This window comes from Lygodium microphyllum, chromosome 7 (genome assembly GCF_053477565.2).
Source record: "Lygodium microphyllum isolate KBCC chromosome 7, Lygodium_microphyllum_v1.1.10, whole genome shotgun sequence".
In the NCBI taxonomy this organism is placed as follows: domain Eukaryota; kingdom Viridiplantae; phylum Streptophyta; class Polypodiopsida; order Schizaeales; family Lygodiaceae; genus Lygodium; species Lygodium microphyllum.
Genome location: NC_141141.1, coordinates 87271751 through 87291180, shown reverse-complemented (window position 1 = coordinate 87291180; position 19430 = coordinate 87271751).

Below are 19430 nucleotides of genomic sequence, written 5' to 3'. Positions count from 1 at the left end.
AACGTTTATTAATTTAATATGCATTTTGCGGAATCACCCGCTATGGAATCACCCATGTACACACTAAATTAATGAAACACCCGAAAAGGACAGGCGTCCCCATCAACTTCTCGCACAAAGAATCCTCTTTGCGTATGAGCCCCGGTCATCTAAGTTTACGGAATCCACCGTAAAACCTCACGGAATCCACCGTGGAATATGCCTCCTGGCATCCACTGGTGCGCAGATCGGACGCAGGTAGCTCACGTAGTGAATTCCCAAAGGTCCCCAAGAACAAAGTACTCTACTTTTTAGCACAAAAACCAATGTAAAAACAAGCACGACATGAGACAAGAGACAAATTGGGTTGAATCTCCCCCATGCCTTGTGTGAGCGCTTCACAAAGCATGTATTTAATATATATTTCCAATCTTTTTGCTCAAAAATAGCCCAATTACAAAAATATGACAAGCTTTTAGCTTTTGAGTTTGCTTTCTACCAAAAATAGGAAAATAAAGCTAATGGACGGTGCCCAAAGAGTCTGGCACGCCCAATCTCAATGTCCAAATAAAAATAACATTTCCAGGCGTATAAGCGCATACAAAATAATAATAAATAGTCGATGTCTCTATAGACATAATCAAAATATAGGCGTGGCGCCTATCAAAATATATCCAAAGGTCGGAAACCCGCTAGACTCCAATGCTTTCCTCCGCCACTGCTGCTATCTCTACACATCAACTGAAGCATTCACAATCGTTAGTAAAATAACACAATTAAACCGACAAAAGTGAATACCTAGCAGTCTTCAGCTACATAAATAAATCAACTGGTTAGAAATAAATCCTAACCTTAATTTATTACGAGTGCGCACTCTAAACTCATAAACGTTTATTAATTTAATATGCATTTTGCGGAATCACCCGCTATGGAATCACCCATGTACACACTAAATTAATGAAACACCCGAAAAGGACAGGCGTCCCCATCAACTTCTCGCACAAAGAATCCTCTTTGCGTATGAGCCCCGGTCATCTAAGTTTACGGAATCCACCGTAAAACCTCACGGAATCCACCGTGGAATATGCCTCCTGGCATCATCAACGAAGCTGGTGCTTGCATAAACAGTGTAGTAAACTACAATTACAACATGCTAAAGATGAAGTACATTTGTAAGAAACCAATGCAAAAGAGGGGCTATCACTTATATAAGATAAACTACAAGTACCAAAGAATAGCTCCAACTAGCAATGAGTGAATATGCGTGTCAAACTGAGATACATCCGATAGGCATAACCACCATGCAGAGAGTGGATCTCCTAGGTAACAAGAGAGACCGAGTGTATAATGCCCAAGAGGGTTGCCAATGGCAAGAGGCAATGACCAAGAGCAATACTGAGATGATAGGGAGCTGCTAGCGATCCAAAAGAATTTGATGTATGCCCTATAAATGTAGGCACAAATAGCACAGTGGTTGTTGCTGAGTATGTTGATGATGTGGCCTATGATAAGGCACTTGTAGAGCTCCAAATAATCATTGCTATGCTCTAGAAAGAGGTATCAATAAGCTCTAATGAACTTGGAAAGGAAGACATTGATACATACCACATCAAGTTGAAGCCATGGCTACCATTGAAACTATGAATTGAAGCTTTTCTCCACAAGCTGGGTCGGGGTTCAAGCTCTCAAGGAAGATGGCTTGTTAACCTCAAACACGACAAGAGCGAAAGAAGGCAGAGAAGACGCAGGGCAAAGGCGAAAAGAAGGTAGCCCGACGGAAGGAAAAGAAGGAGAAAAGCCCAAAAAGCGCAAGGACAACCGTTAAAGACCAAGGCAACCATAAAAAGGGAAAGGCGCATAAAAAGCGCACTCTAAAATCTTGTAAAAGAGTGCCGGGCTCTCACCCGTGCTATTTGTAAACATAGAAGGGTAGTGAAAAGAAAGCAAGGAAGAGAAAAGAACAATGGGAAACAGGGCCTGGGCTATGACCGGCCATGTAAAAAAGGGAAAAAGGGAATGACCGCCCAAAAGGGAAGTAGGGTTTTGTATAAAAAGTGGAAAAGTGAATGAAGAGCTCATTCTTTGGTGTGGCAAACTAGTCTTCTCCTTCCTCTCTTCTTCTCTCCTTCTTCTTGCTTGTGTGTGCTCTTGAGAGAGGGAGTGTGAGAGATTGAGGGAGTGAGCACGTGAGAGAGTGAGGAATCAAGAGGGTGAAGCTCTCCACCATCTCCTCCCCCCTTCTCCTCTTCTCCTTCCTTCTCTTCTCTTGCGCGCGCGACTATGGAGGATGAGGCTTGGAGAAGGAGAAGGCTTGAGGATGCTTGAGCTAGCATTAAGAATCGTGGAGCTACCTAAGTGTGAGAGAGAGGAGGGCACTCGATCGAGCATCAAGGTAAGTTCACTGCATTCATAGGATCGACGGCGTGTTGGTTAGGTGAGAGATAGCCATGAGAGCTCGCTTGGAATGCTTGAACAATAAGCGGTCTGTGGGTCTTGGCGGTTGAGTGAAAGCTCCCACATTTTGGTTAATCTGAATCTGAAGTTACTTCGGAATTCGACTCTGAATCTGAAGTTACTTCGGAGGATGACCCGGAAATCCCCAGGCCATCCACGGCCAGACGCACCAGGGGAGATCTGCCCATCCACTTGAGGCGCCGACGACTCCGACAGAATAAAACAGAGCACTCCAACGGCTGCGATCGGAAGAACAACGAAAGCCGCGAGACCTCCCTAAGCGCTTTTCGAAATTCAAAAAAGGGGATAGGGTGGTGGTTCTGTTAAGCGCCAAACGCCAAGGGCAAATCCGCGAACCCATCGAAGGGCCAGCCAAGGTCAAGGAGATAAACCTTGCCCTGGAACGGGAAACACCCCGACCGGTGTTCATTGCCGAGGACCTAACCACGGAGGAGGAATCCAACCTCATCACTCTGTTGCGGGAGTACTGGGATGTGTTTGCTTGGTCCCTAGACGAGCTACGAGGGGTGGACCCGAGTGTTGTGACTCACAACATACCCATGACGACGGATGCAATGCCGGTCAAGCAGCGACCATACCCCATGAATCCCAAGCACGCCCACACTGTCAAGGAGGAAATTGACAAGTTAATGCCAGCTGGGTTCATTTACGAAATTGAGCACACGGACTGGGTATCACCCATAGTCATTGTGATGAAGAAAAACGGCAAGATTCGAGTGTGCGTCAATTATAAGAAAGTAAATGCAGCGACAAAGAGAGACAACTATCCCTTACCATACACTGAGCACATGCTGGAGAGGGTGGCAGGCGAGGAAGCCTACAGTTTCCTGGATGGCTTCTCGGGATACAATAAGGTGCAAGTGCACCCTGCAGATAGGCACAAGACTGCCTTCGCCACTGAGTGGGGCGTCTTCGCCTATGTAGTCATGCCATTCGGGCTAACCAATGCCCCCGCCACCTTTCAGCGCCTCATGTGCACCATATTCAAGGATATGCTTCGCAAGGAGTTGGAGGTCTTCGTCGATGACCTGTGTGTCCATTCAACTTGGAACCAGCATCTCGAAAAACTCCGCGCGGTCTTTGAACGGTGCCGTTTGTACCGTCTCTCCCTCAACCCCCTGAAATGTCAATTTTGGGTAAAGCACGGCTGCATCCTGGGACACGTGGTGTCCCAGAACGGCATTGCCATGGACTTCTCAAAGGTCAAGGTTATTGTGGACCTCCCACCCCCAAGCAATTATAGGGGGGTTCAATGCTTCTTAGGTCACACGGAATACTACATTCGGTTTGTACTAAACTATGCGCTCATCGCTAGGCCATTGTACAAACTGCTAGTTGCCTTCGAGTGGACCGAGGCCTGCCAGCGAGCCTACGAGGAACTGAAAAAAGCCCTAACGACAGCACCTATCCTACGGCCCCCAGATTGGACCATGCCATTCCACGTACACATCGACGCTTCTAAGTTCGCCGTGGGGGCGGTGCTGTGCCAACCAGGTGAGCATAACTTAGATTACCCAGTAAGTTTTGCAAGTAGGCAGCTCACTGAAACAGAGATTAACTATTCAACAACCGAAAGGGAAGGATTAGCTATGGTGTTCGCCGTGAAGAAGTTCCGACATTACCTGCTTGCCACCCCCTTCACCTTCTTTGTCGACCACCAAGCCCTGCTCTACCTAGTCAACAAACCTTGCGCTATCGGGCGTATAGCACGATGGCTTCTCCTGCTCCTAGAGTTCGACTTCTTAGTGGTAGTACGGAAGGGAAAACAATATTATATGGCTGACCATCTGTCCCGAATACCCACAGGAGAAGCTGCTGGACAAGGCATAGTGGACGATTTACCAGACAGCCACTTATTCCGCATGTCCAGCGAAAAAGACCTATTCAGGGCCGACCTGACACCATATTGGGCGGACCACATAGTCCAAGTACTCGAGCAGGGGCTGCTCGAACGGCCAATGGAACGGGCACGACTTAGGCGATTAATCCTGAAAATCCAGCCTTATCAGTTGATTGCAGGCCAGCTCTATAGGCTGGGGCAAGACGGTCTGCTACGTAGATGCGTATGTGAGCATGAGATGCACGATGTGCTCTCAGAGGCACACAGCGGCATTGCAAGAGGACACTTTAGCGGGGATACGACAGCTCGGAAGGTGTTGCAGTCCCAGCTATGGTGGCCCACGCTCTTCCGAGATGCCCTACAATTTGTCAAACACTGCGATGCGTGCCAACAAACGAGGGTCCCAATCCGCAAAGATCAGATGGAGTTAACCCCGGTCATCGCTCGCCAACCTTTCGAAAAGTGGGGTATTGACTTCATAGGACCCATCAGCCCTGCGGCACAATATTCACAGGCTAGATATATAGTGGTAGCCACCGACTACCTAACCAAATGGGCGGAGGCGAGAGCCACACAGAAAAATGACGCTAGGACAACTGCCAAGTTTTAATGGGAACAAGTGATCTCACGCTTTGGGTGCCCCATCGAATTGGTCAGCGACCAGGGAACGCACTTCATCAACGAAGTGATAGCCCATCTCCTATCCACATTCCTCATTATCCATCGCAAATCCTCACCATACTACCCTCAGGCTAACGACCAGGCTGAGTCAACCAACAAAATTCTCATCACCGTCCTGACCAAAGTTGTCTCAACCTCACGAAGTGACTGGGATAACAAGTTGATGGCGGCCCTGTGGGCCTACCGAACAGCTTATAAGACGGCCGTCGGGCAAACGCCTTTCAGGCTAACCTATGGGACCGAAGCTATTCTCCCCCTAGAATTCTTTGTCCCCAGCCTGTGGATAGCACTACAAGAACGATGGGAGGGGAGGGAGGCATGGACGCAACGCTTAGTCGAGCTAGAACGCCTGTCGGAGGTACGTCTGCTAGCCACCCATGCGCTTATTTGTGAGAAAGCTAGACGCAAAACCTGGTTTGACAAGCACGTCAAGCAACGAGAGTTTGAGCAGGGCGACCTAGTACTCCTCTATTCAGTTAAAGGACACAAACAGAAGATGAAATTCAGAGGCCTTGGGCCCTTTAAGGTCCGCGCAATCAGTCGTACTCGTAATGTTGAGCTGGAAACCCTGGATGGAGAGGGCATCGGCTTCTTTAACGGCAGTCGAGTCAAAAAGTATTATCCGCCCACGCACCCACTGCATGAACAACCAATGGTGGAGCCACTCGTTAAAATACGGGTAGCCACACTTACAGAAATCGAAGAAGATGAGGACGAGCTTGTCGAACCCGCCTACCTCCGTATCACGATCACGGCCAAGCAAACGTGCTCCATCAACGCCCTGATCGACGAGGGGGTGGATTTTAACATCTTAACACACGAGCATTGGACCCAATTGGGCGCTCCAACACTTCACCCCACACCAGCCAGATTGAACCCATATGGGGCCCAATCCTACCCTCTCCTTGGCACTTGTAGGGTTGCAGTTTCTATCGAGACTGAAATTATCCCCATGTTGTTCTATGTCCTACCCGATGCCAGGGAGGCAGGCGCAGAGTAACTGCTCGGGCGAACTTTTAAAAAGCAGACCCGCTGCAATGTTGATTATGAGTTACAACGCATCCACCTAACAATCGGAAATGTGACCATTACCACGACTTTCAACCAGTGCCTCGTAACCCCAACCTTGCTCAACGAACCACCATTAGAAATAGTTGCACAAAGGACCAAGAAAGAAGGCCGTGCATATCTACTACCTCCAGATCCCCATGCACCGCAACCCGCCAAACCTAAGGCAAAACCCCAACGGACTCGCTTGCATTGGGTGCCGAAAAAGCCACGGGATCAGTCTACAACTAGACGTGCGGATCCGCGAAACACATACAAACCTAAACCTAGAAGACCAAAATGCCATCATCACAAGCGCCACGTGGTCAAGAAAGTATGGGTCCCTAAAACCCTGCTGCATGCACAAGGCTATTATGAAGGGAATGCCTTGCTGTGGATCCCCAAGGTCCCCACTGACACAGGTCCTGCTCCTACGTCAATCGCAAAGTCCGGTCCTCGGACACTTCAAGACCACGAATCGCGCAATCCATCCCAGTCATCCGACTCCCTTGGTAGTCATTCCACAGGTGTCATACACGCCCAACGGCCCAAGCACCAGCCACTACTGCCGGCGGTCTCACCCAACCACCCTGGCCCGCAACCCTGCCGACCGCCCGAGCACGGTCCCTCAAACCAACCTCGACCCGTCCCTTCAACCGTTGGCCGAGCCGCTGACTCAAACTTGTCCCCACCGGTAGCTCTGTGCCGACCAAACCTCTAGCCCCAACAAACCTCAACCACCCGACGGCCTTAAGCCTTCCTATGAACGGAAGTCATTCCTAACGCTGGCCGCGGACCTCGCCGAGGACACAGGGATTGACGTTGTGGATTGCATCAAACAACTCGACGCCACTTTTGTGGCGCTGGCCCTTAGCTATGACCGCCTAGACTTGGGACTGTTAGCAGAACCCCTTGCAACGGACGTACGCACAATGCCTTGCTCTTGGGAGACTTTCGAATTCGCCTTCGCACAAGCTTCACGCTCTGCCACTGAGCTACTCGCTCGCGAGGTCTCCGAAGAGCAAGCCATTAGGCAATGCCTCATCCCATCGTGTGACCCGCGCATGGTGTCCAGCCTCACCAACCAAGAAACAGCAAGGTTGTCCCACCTCGCGGACACCGAATCTCCCTTCTTGAAGCAATGGTACACTCTTCGATTAAAGTGGGCAACAGAAGGATGCCGCACAATGACCAACGCTGAACAACGCCGAGCCATCAAGATGGCCGAGTATGATCCCACATACGTCGCGCCCACCTCGTATCGAGTGTTAACCACTCTTCAAGGTTGAACCATGGACGATCACATCTTAGGACACCCCTATCTTGATCAAATCCTAACCGAAGAAGAGCTCAACATCGCAAGTCGGACCAACTCTGGAGATTTCCTTACCGATGTCCTCACATACATCACCCACGTAGGCATCTGACCCTGTGACCTGGACCACACTGCACATCTCGAATATAACCCCAACTTCTACGATTGGCTCCTCCTTAAAACAACCTGACCACCTGCAGCCCACACCCCAATCCTGGGACGGATTTTTCTTTTCCTCCAGGGAAAGGGCAGGAAATAGTGGCGCAGTAAATCAATAAATCTAAATAGTGGGGCAGTAAATCAGTAAATCTAAAAAGCAAACCAAGCATGAAAGTTAAAAAAGTGAACCACGCATGAAAAAGCTCCAAATTAAAATGCCATGCAGGAAATAATAATAATTTTTTTAATTAAAAAAACTGAGGTGTACTTTATCTCCCCATTACCACCCTCCTGCTCCACGCAGCCCCCGTCGCCCAGTCTTCTAACTACGTAATAATTAAGTATGCACAAGCACGACACTCATATAATACTTGCACAGAACTAATTCACGGTTTGGGTCCTCAAGTGCAGGACAACACTCTCAGCTTGCTCAGAGTTCGACATGTCTCCCAAACTAAGTCTTGCGCACAATACAGAGACTAGCACCGCCCTAGGGAGAGACCACCTGACAAGTTTTTCAATTGCAGGTATCGACAACCACGACCCAAGGGGCATGCATTCTTCATCAACCTCCCAGGCTAATTGCCCACCCGGCATCCAGCCAGCTGACAAACTCAACCAACGTGACATCCCCAACCAACCCCCGCATACCCAGTCGCCACTGCAAACCCCAAGCCCCGATCCCCCCAAAGTCCTCAGCGCCTACCACCACTTGCTCCCTCCGCCAGTAAGTGCCATGGGACTGGCACTCGTCTAGAAGGGGGGCAATGTTAACCTCAAACACGACAAGAGCGAAAGAAGGCAGAGAAGATGCAGGGCAAAGGCAAAAAGAAGGTAGCCCGACAGAAGGAAAAGAAGGAGAAAAGCCCAAAAAGCGCAAGGACAACCGTTAAAGACCAAGGCAACCATAAAAAGGGAAAGGCGCATAAAAAGCGCACTCTAAAATCTTGTAAAAGAGTGCCGGGCTCTCACCCGTGCTATTTGTAAACATAGAAGGGTAGTGAAAAGAAAGCAAGGAAGAGAAAAGAACAATGGGAAACAGGGCCTGGGCTATGACCGGCCATGTAAAAAAGGGAAAAAGGGAATGACCGCCCAAAAGGGAAGTAGGGTTTTGTATAAAAAGTGGAAAAGTGAATGAAGAGCTCATTCTTTGGTGTGGCAAACTAGTCTTCTCCTTCCTCTCTTCTTCTCTCCTTCTTCTTGCTTGTGTGTGCTCTTGAGAGAGGGAGTGTGAGAGATTGAGGGAGTGAGCACGTGAGAGAGTGAGGAATCAAGAGGGTGAAGCTCTCCACCATCTCCTCCCCCCTTCTCCTCTTCTCCTTCCTTCTCTTCTCTTGCGCGCACGGCTATGGAGGATGAGGCTTGGAGAAGGAGGAGGCTTGAGGATGCTTGAGCTAGCATTAAGAATCGTGGAGCTCCCTAAGTGTGAGAGAGAGGAGGGCACTCGATCGAGCATCAAGGTAAGTTCACTGCATTCATAGGATCGACGGCGTGTTGGCTAGGTGAGAGATAGCCATGAGAGCTCGCTTGGAATGCTTGAACAATAAGCGATCCGTGGGTCTTGGCGGGTTGAGTGAAAGCTCCCACATGGCTCTAATACCATTTAAAGGAACCGAACCCTAAAGTGGAAGCATGGAGCAAAAGTAAGAGCTATGGTGGAAGGAGCAAGAGCAAGAGAGAGAGAGAGAGAGAGAGAGAGAGAGAGAGAGAGAGAGAGAGAGAGAGAGAGAGAGAGAGAGAGAGAGAGAGAGAGACGTACAAGATGTGGAAACTCCAACAGTCACTGTATGTGTGACCGGCCTTTCCTTTATTCAAATGTCACTGAAAGAATAAAGAATGAAGTGATAGTGATGGACGCCTACCACCTACAATGTACAGGTGTGTGAGTATGTGGGTATTATCTGTGTAACTAATACACCTGCAATTATGCACAAGCACCTTTACCCCCAACTATTAAGAGATCGAATGAAATTTGTGCTGTTGAAGCAAACGTCAAACTTAACTAAGCTTGTGGCCCTAACAAGTACCCACATGCCCTTCATATCTATATTCATCACTTTCCCATGCATGGTATTCTAGCCTTGAAGCAATGCAACATGGACCTATGCTTTAATTCTAGTAGAACATTACGTTTGGATGTTGGATATTATAGCAACTACATAGGGTAATTCAAACAATCGCTTAAGCTTTGCCCCTCTCATACACACCATCCACTCAATTCTACTCTACATATGGTAATTCAATCACTTGCTTAAGCTTTGCTCCTCTCATGCACATCATCCACTCAATTCTACTTTGCACAAGGCTACCTACCTACACCTCTCCTTTTATATATATGTTTATTGATAAATCGTAGGATCCAAAAGTGCTCCCAAAACTATAATAATCATTAGTAGTGCAAATGAGTAAATATTGTGATGGAATTTGATTTAACAAGCAGTTAACAACAATCATCTATAGTTTCGATTTGGCACACATGAAGACTAGTTCAACCATCGAAAAATATTTATCTTAGAATGGCCTTTTCCAAATATACTAGTCGAATACCTCTTTATTAGAGACAATTCTAGTTGAATAACATATTGAACCATGAACATAGGTTTTCTTCGTGGTAATCGAGGGGTATTTTTTGAGTAAGCTTTTTTTTGGCAACCCCTCTATTCTTGTTCCACATAGTTCACTTATTCCACCCCTAGATGCGCCCATCTCCACTTCCACCACCACCACCTTCACTCACTCACACATACACACACACACACACACTCTCTCTCTCTCTCTCTCTCTCTCTCTCTCTCTCTCTACATGTAATTAGCTCATTCTCTCCTTCTCTCTCTCTTCTTTTTCTCCTCTCACACAACACATACATTCTCTCTCTCTCTCTCTCTCTCTCTCTCTCTCTCTCTCTCTCTCTCTCTCTCTCTCTCTCTCTCTCTTTTCAATTATGGAAACATTTGTGCAAGCACTCTAGATTGATAGAACTTGTATTATATTGGATTGTGACATGTGTCATAACAACCAATTCTCTCTTTACTAATATACAACTCTCTCTCTCTCTCTCTCTCTCTCTCTCTCTCTCTCTCTCTCTCTCTCTCTCTCTCTCTCTCTCTCTCTCTCTCTCTCTCTCTCTCTCTCTCGTTTACAATACAAAACAATTTCTGCAAGCAATCTGAATCTAGATTTGTATTACATTGACCTCTAGGTGTACTATTGTTTCATAAACTCACAGACAATGATAGTAAAAGATTATCATAAATTTGATCATAGACCAAGAGAGGTATATTTGTATTTTCTCAATAAAATAAAATGCATTTGCTCTAAGAATTAGCATAGTATTTACTTTGTTAATCGCACTATGGGTGACTTTGGAAAAGTTCTTCTACTTTCAAATATGAAATCTAAGTTCTCTTCGCTAAGCATGGATTGGCGTATGAACATATTTACATTTGTATCCATTCCCTGGCTCTAACAACCTCATTAAACATTAGTTAAAAAATAAAAACTCATTATTAAAACTTACACATTTGTGAATTATTTATTATGGTGGCAAGAAGGGATATTGATTTGTGAAAATAAGTATAAATTCAATACTCAATCAATATGCTTAATATGTGTGTGTGTGTGTGTGTGTGTGACCACCATCTTGGTCCCTCATTATGCATATCTTTGCTAACTTGACATCATTGTTGTAATATTAATATTCATAGACTTTTAAAAATTAGTTATACTTCTTTAAACTAATCATATAGGGGTTACTAGCAACCCCTTCTCGATGGATAAATTTTCACAAGTCCTCTTGAAATTTCTTTTTCACAAAACAGAGGACAGCTAGCAACTCCTTTCCAACAAAAAACATAATCATAAGTCCCCTCTCAGAGAGCCACTTGTAAAAAAAATTTGTTGAGAAGATTAAAAAATTTTCACATCCCCTTAGAGAGATGATGGAGGGTATTTTTGTTTTTTTTTTTTAAATCGAAAAGGGGTTTACTGGCAACCCCCTTCTTAGTGGAAAAAAATTTCAAAGAAAGTCATATAATCTCTCTCTCTCTCTCTCTCTCTCTCTCTCTCTCTCTCTCTCTCTCTCTCTCTCTCTCTCTCTCTCTCTCTCTCTCTCTCTCTTTTTGAATGAGGAAACTACTACACCATTCAAGTCAATGAAGATTTATTATTCTAGTTCATATAGAAGATAAAGAGCATTTCAAACTAGACAATGATATCGAGTCTTAAAAGTCATGCAAGTTAGTAGCATGGAGACTTCGCTATAGGCATAACTTGGTATCCTTCTATAGAAGCATATTTACAATATATTGTCGATGTATTCTCTACATGTAATGGAACTATAAATGGCAAGTTCATGTATGGGCAATCAGAGAACCATCATGCATATAGTAAGTCTCATAGATAACGGAAGAGACCTGCCAAAGGCACAACTAACTGAGCAATGACAACAAAAGGTCAATACATAGCCACGTAAGATGAATACATCATTGACAATAGCATGATAGAGATAGATGCCAACCCAAAACAAAAGTCAAATCAGCCCACTAGGCATCAATTGCATACATATAGCATGAAGAGAGTATATACATGTCACACTAAGTCCCATTGTCTCACCATAATAAGCTCAAGCTCAACTACATGAACCAAATGCTTTGTAGCATATCCAAGTATCAAATGTGTCTCAATACATAAAGCCAAGTAAGTCCCATTGAAATAGAAATCAAATGCCAAACAAGCAAAGCAAAGCTCAAAACATCATGATGATGGCATCCATACATCCAAGATCTATGTAGTATATATCCATAAGTTTAAAATCCAATATATTCTTCAAGCCCATAATGGCAATGAAGAAAGCAGCTGAAGCATAAAATTAAAGTGCCAAAGCATCCAATGTGGCTCAAAATAGAGCCTCAAATGTCGCCATATACATATCCAAGCAGATACATTAGTGCCAAGTATGTACATTAGCATCTATTGTGCCCAAGAAGCATATAAGCCTTTAATGCAGAAGCGTTTCAAGTGAAATACTTGTTGTCCACTATATATACAATAAAGAACCCTGCTTCAAACTGAGCCAAGGAAAGCCCAAACCTATCCAAAAAGCATCTCAAGACATGTACTAAGCATGCCAACACCAATGCATAGGTGTATGAGCATCAGTGAAGCTCAAACAATGAAGTAACAGATGTCCCTATTTTATGACAATATGTGCCCTGCTTAAACAATGAATAATTGAAGCATTTAACCTCAAAACCAATGCTCCAAATTGAGTGCCAATGCTGGAGAGGAAGGCAAACAACTTGAATGCCAAGTGACAGAGGAGCCAAAGGAGGGCTACAATGTCTGTAGGAGAAGTAGGGAAGACCAGACCTGGAATAGGCATAAATCATGCTGATGTTATTGTTGTAATGATTGCTTTTGAGCACTCATTGAGGCTTAAACAATTTTATCGAAGCTCTGGAATAAGCCTCAAGTGGAGGGAGCAACTAGGCAAGAAGCGAGAGCAAGATTCATACCTTGGGAAGAAGAGGGTTGAACTGCCATGGAACCTTCAAGGTGAAGCTTTGTCTTAGGTTGAGCAAATTGAAGGAAAGAGCTCATTGATCTTAGCCTTGATACGAGTTGAAGGGAATCAACCCAGAGTGGAAGCACATGAGTAGAAGCAAGAGCAAGAGTGAGATACATACACAGATGTGGGAACTCAATCAATCACAATGTGTGACCGACCTTCCCTTATTCAAATGTTACTGAAAGAATAAAGAATGAAGTGATAGTGATGGGCATCGGCTACTTACAAGGTATAGGTGTGTAGGTACTGTCAATATAGTAAAATGCAGGTCGCTAGGCATATACACATTTACCCCCAATAGAATTTTGTTCACCAAGATCCTTTCCTCCAAGTTAAAAGAGGGTTGATAAGTGTGGGAAATGAGATTTGAAACTAGCCATTGGGTAGAGAGTGTTGATTGATGATGACTAATCCATCAATCACATCATGTAATTTTCAAGTGGACTTTAATATATTATTTCTTATTACTAGATAGTGTGAAAGAACTCTACCCTCTTACTGTAGGGTTAGACTGGTTTACCCAAACAACTCTAAAACAACCGTTACTTAACACCTAGCTTGTGTAGAAGAAGATATTCTTGTGCATCATCAATGGTGTTGGCTTGCATGCATCCCAAAGCTTTATCTTGGAGAGGCTTAACATAGTTGGGATGGTAGTGGTGTATCGGATGGATGTGAATGATACACCAAATTAGTGACTATCTTGATGTGCAAGCCATTCCAATCCTCTTCTTGCCATCTCCTTATCTTCTTTGCCTCCTTTTTCTCCAAAGGGCCCAACTTGCATTAAGCAAGTTTTCCCCACTCAATCACCAGTGAACCTCTCTTTCTTTCATTCCAATTTTGAATGAACAAAGCATGCCAAGTGGAGAGATGAGGTTCCTCAAAAACATTGGGGACATGAAGACCCTACACTCTAGACTCCTATGATGGCCAATTGGGGAGAGAAAGAGAAATGAGAAATGAGAAATGATATAACGTCTACAAAAGGCCAAAATGACCTATGAGACCATGAGTTACAATCATGTGTATGATGGTACAACTGTTTGGGCAAAATATGTAGCACAAAGCAAAATAAGAAAGGAAACTAACTATGGCTATGTGTAAAACATAGAGCTCTATCTAGTAACAATGAGCTCCAAATGGTACAATCTCATGTGGATATGGAGGGCCTAGCTCTAGCCCGAGCAATAATCCCCTATATCCACCTATGAAGGTGTCATCAGTGTCTATGTCGAGGCCTAGGACGTCTGGATCGGCTAAGCTGAATAGCTCGATTAATCAGTACTCCTTGTCTATGTGTGGACCATGGCGGTGAGAGAGGCTCTCGTGTGGACTATGGTTGTAAGTGTATTGAAGTCTTTTGAGTCTCCTTTGCAAAGAAGTCTATGAGCTGCCTCAGTGGAGGGTCTCGGTGTCTTGGAGCAACTGTACTCTTGCGGTGCATGTCACGAAGCCGTCATATCTCAAGAAGAAAGAGGCCAAAGCATCCCTGATCTATAAAATCCATGATTTTGGATAGTGGTCCAAATCTATCTCTAAAGAGACAGTGGAAACAACCATGGGCCTCATAATACGCTAGGTAGCGGTAGATATAACGCTCCTCTATCTTTGGCTCTAATTGGCATATATTGCACATGTGCTTCTTTGATGGGATGGATCTATATCTGCGAGTCTCAATCTTTAGTTGATGTGAGGAGGTGCGCAACTTGCCAATAGTACATCTGATCCCATGGGAAAGGTGGGTGTCCATGTATCTCGGGCGAGCAGTAAATCCATCATCTGTAGTATGAAGGGAGAGAGAGAGAGAGAGAGAGAGAGAGAGAGAGAGAGAGAGAGAGAGAGAGAGAGAGAGAGAGAGATCCTTCTCTAGAGGGCCCAACTCGGCCTTTCCCAGGATCCTCAAGCCTAGCATCACTACTCATTATGTACTCCCTAATGTGTCACAATAATAAGAACCATATGTTCTCATAGTGTGAAAATGATGTGAATTACTTCTCATGGTTTTGAGGTGAGAGCACTGGTTTGAAAGGCTGACAAACACCCTATTTTATTTAATACATTACTTTCTACTAAGAAATTGGTCTGAATAAGTCTCTAAATGATAGTATTAGTTCCATGAGTTTTCAATCGATTTTGAATCAAGTACGAAGTAGTTAGCACAAGTGCTTAGTTTGAATGAGTTTGATATGGATGGTTTTATGTGAGTGCATTGGTTCTCAATGGTAACAAAGACACTTGATTAGTCCAATAAGTATTGTTTCTCAAGTGCTTTGAGGATGTTAAGGTAACATTGACTTAAGGTGAGCATTATTCTTGAAGGTGACACAAACAACAAAATAGCTTAATATATTGACTGATCTTAGGCGAGAGCTATGTAACAAATATGCCTAAATAGATGTGATTATTTGTGCTATTTATTGGAGCATGCAAAATGCCATCAATATGCTACATCACTGTAAAGTGCCTTTCTTTAGGGTCCATAAGAGCTTGCTTAGACAACAATCAATCTCCATTTCAATTCCATTCAAATTGGTATTTGACGTGAATGGAGTGTTTGCATTCTCAAAGTGTATTGGCTTGAGACTTGATGTCACATAATTTGTTCTTGGTGGAGGACCTAATTGTGGAGATCATAGATTTTGGGAATTGTCTTAGTCACCATCTCATGTAGTTCTAATTGGCACCAAATCAAACATGTTGCTTATCATAACGTCTCATCTTTCTTTCTTAATGTGAGATTGTCATCCCTAAGAAAGAATTGTGAATTGCACAAGCAAGAGCAATTGAGTATTGTAGGCGATTACAACTACAAATACACAAAGAGAGAGAGAGAGAGAGAGAGAGAGAGAGAGAGAGAGAGAGAGAGAGAGAGAGAGAGAGAGAGAGAGAGAGAGAGAGAGAGATTTTGAAATGACCTTTAGAATGATAAGAAGAGAGATAGGCACAAGTGCAAGGGTGCTTTGTGATTGTTGGGGTTTTTTTCACCTCATTATATGCAAAGTATGTTGCCATTCATGATTTTTTGTGAGCAAAGGGAGGTAGATGGGCAATATAGCACATCTACCTCCCTTTGCTCACAAATATGTGAAGTGACTAAGGTATAGCCTCACCAACTTCACAATGATGTCAATCACATGAAGCACACTTAGTGGGCTAGCTAGTATATAGAAGGGGAATTGACAATATGCTTTTGTAAATAAAACGTGAAGCCAATGTCCCATTGTAGGCCATTGATCTTATTCTTTCCCATATATGATTAATGGTGACAATCAATTTGATGGCAATGGAGTCATATGAGGCAATGAAAGGTGGCTTTCAATGAGGGTCTGGTATAAGTTTCACGATGGTTTTCAAACCTAGATGCAAGGATTTTATGCAATTCATGAAGCTCTTAATGAAGTTAACAACAACAAGGGGCTAATCAGTAACCTTTTGAATGGATCCCCTACCAAGGATTTTATGCAATTCATGCAGCTCTTAATGAAGTTAACAACAACAAGGGCTAATCAGTAACCTTTCGAATGGATCCCCTACCAAGGAAGGCTTTAATCAAAGGACGTGAACAATAACTTATACTCATAGCATTGCAAAAGGAAAATTGGATCTCCTATGAGGAAGGCTTCAATTAGAGTGTATGAACAGAAACCCATGCTCTAGTAATATAAATACACAATTGGGTAAATCTTCCCTCTTAAAGTCAATAGGAACAAGGTGAACTCTTGATTAGTCTTTTGAGCATCAATGACATATTTATTTTATTAATACAAGAGTCAAGGTAAGAGGAGATTCTATTAGTTGGAGACTTAGGAAAAGTCTTATGTCATCCTTCTTATGGACAAGATTTATAACCTTTATTAATGCCAAAGTAGACATGTGACTTCCATAAATGCAAAAGAGCAATAATGGATAAATGAAAAAATTGATATGTTTTATTAAGGTAATAAATGCTAGGACTTTTTCCTATGAAGATATTCCTAATTCCTTAGCATCTAAATCTTTGCCCAAAAAATAATACAAACTAGTCCTTGTAATGAGGGTTCTTAGTATATTGCAGACTAGTGAACTAAAGGCTAGTTACATACTAAGCGAGGAATTGCCACATTGCAACTCATTAATCAATCGAATAGTTTATTGAAGGGCTAGGTGCCTGTTCTCCTTTACACAAGTAGAGAGGACATAACCTATTCTATATTTGTTAAATCGGCAGATTTGTCACTCACTTTTTTGATGGGGCATGTCCTCGATTCATTTTATAGAGTAATGGACAAGGGTGCACTTTTTACATGTGTAGCCGATCAAAAAGTTATATGTTTAGTATTTTTCTTGTTGTTGCAAAGTGTGTCTTTTTGGTGTGTAAAGGTGTTGTGCTCACATTCATGCCCACTTTTTAAAAAAGTACATGCTCACAATATGGGCAGTGGTTGAGCGTCCCTCACTTAGGCTAGTTGTGCACAAAACGACAGATGCCCCGACCCCTGCCTAGAGTGTGATAAGGTAGTTTTGGAAACTGGGTGTGGACATGGGCACAAAGCCTTTACACATCAAAATGACACATTTTATAAGAAAAAGTGAAAAACAATATGTCTATTGTTTTTTTAAAAGGTGCAAATGCTAAAAGTGCATGCGTGTTTGCCACTTTACAAACTAGGCAGAAAGACTCCCATCCAAAAGTGAACGGGGAGTTCATTTGCTTAGTATCTAAGCAACATGTCATGTCCTCTCTCATGTGTAAAGAATTGCAAGTGCCCAACCTTTGAATAACTACTTTGATCTGTTATTCACTTTTGCAAGTGAGCATTCGCTATTTCGTGCATAACCACCCTCAATGTGTAACTGCCTAAAAGGTTGAAAGTTAGCTTGATGTAGCTCAAATGTTCTTCCCAAAATCTTACTACTATATTATTTTAGCTATAGGTTCCGAAAAGCCCCGAACCTCCGGAGGGCTTCCCGAACCTATCTCCTTTTCCAAACCTCCTTCCTTTTCCCCTCCCCTCTTTCTCTTCCCCCTCCCTTTTTTCATTAAAGCCTCCCCTCTCCCACCACTCCCTCCTTTTTAAAATTAAAACCCCTTCCCCTCTCTCTTACTTATAATCTCTCTCTTTCTTTTCCCCCTCCTTTTTTAAATTAAATTCCTCCCTCCTCCCCCCTCTCTCTCTCTCTCATGTGTAGGGCCTGGGTTCTCTCTCTCTCTTTCTCTCTCATATTAAACTTTTAAATGTAAATATTTTGTTTAATTAAAATAAGGAGAGAGAGAGAGAGATATATATATATATATATATATATATATATATATATATATACAAAGAGCAAAAAAGAAATAAGAGAAGAGGAAGGGAGGGAGAGAGAAGGGAAACAGAGAGAAAGAAAGTTATAGAGAGAGAAAATATAAAATTTAAGAAAGAGAGAGAGGAAAAGAAAAAAGAAAAAGAGAGGAAAGAGAGACAGAGAAGAAAACGAGAGAGAGGGAGAGAGAGAAAATAAGATGAAGAAGAGAAAGAATTTGAACATAATGAGAGAATTATAGAGAGAGGAAATATAAAATTTAAAAGAAAGAAATAGAATTATAGAGAGATAAAATATAAAATTTAAGAAAGAGAGAGAGAGAGAGAGAGGAAAAGAAAAAGGAAAAAGAGAGGAGAGAGATAGAGAGAAGGAAATGAGAGAGAAAATAAAAAGAAGAAAAAAAAGGAACACAGAGAGAGAATTATAGAGAGAGAGAAAATATTAAATTTAAAAGAAAGAGAAAAGGAAAAAAATTAAAGAGAGAAAAGAAAAAGAAAAAAGAGCTACTTTTTTTAATTAAAATAAAGAGAGAGAAATATACAAAGGGCAAAAAAGAAAGAAGAGGAGAGGGAGGGAGAGAGAGGGGGAATAGAGAGAAAGAGAATTATAAAGAGAGGAAATATAAAATTTAAGAGAGGGGGAGAGAGAGAGAGGAAAAGAAAAAAGGAAAAGAGAAGAGAGAGAGGAGAGAGACATAGAGAAGAAAATGAGAGAGAAAATAAGAAGAGAGAGAATTTAAACACAGAGAGAATTTAAAAGAAAGAGAAAAAAAAAATAAAGAGAAAAAGAATGAAAAAAGAGGAGAGAGAAGGAAAAGAGAGGAGAGAGAGAGAGAGAAAGAGAAAGAAGAAAAATAAGAAGAAGAAAGAGGAAGAGGGATAGGGAAAAAGAGAAAAGAAGTCTTTTTAAAATTTAAATATTTTTTGAGAAAGAGAGGAAGGGAGAAAGGAGAGAGGGGGGAAGAGAGAGAGAGAGAGAGAGAGAGAGAGAGAGAATATAAATATAGAGAGAGAATTATATATAGGAAAAATATAAAATTTACATACTTTAAGAGAGACTGAGGGGAGGGGAAGAAAGTGAGT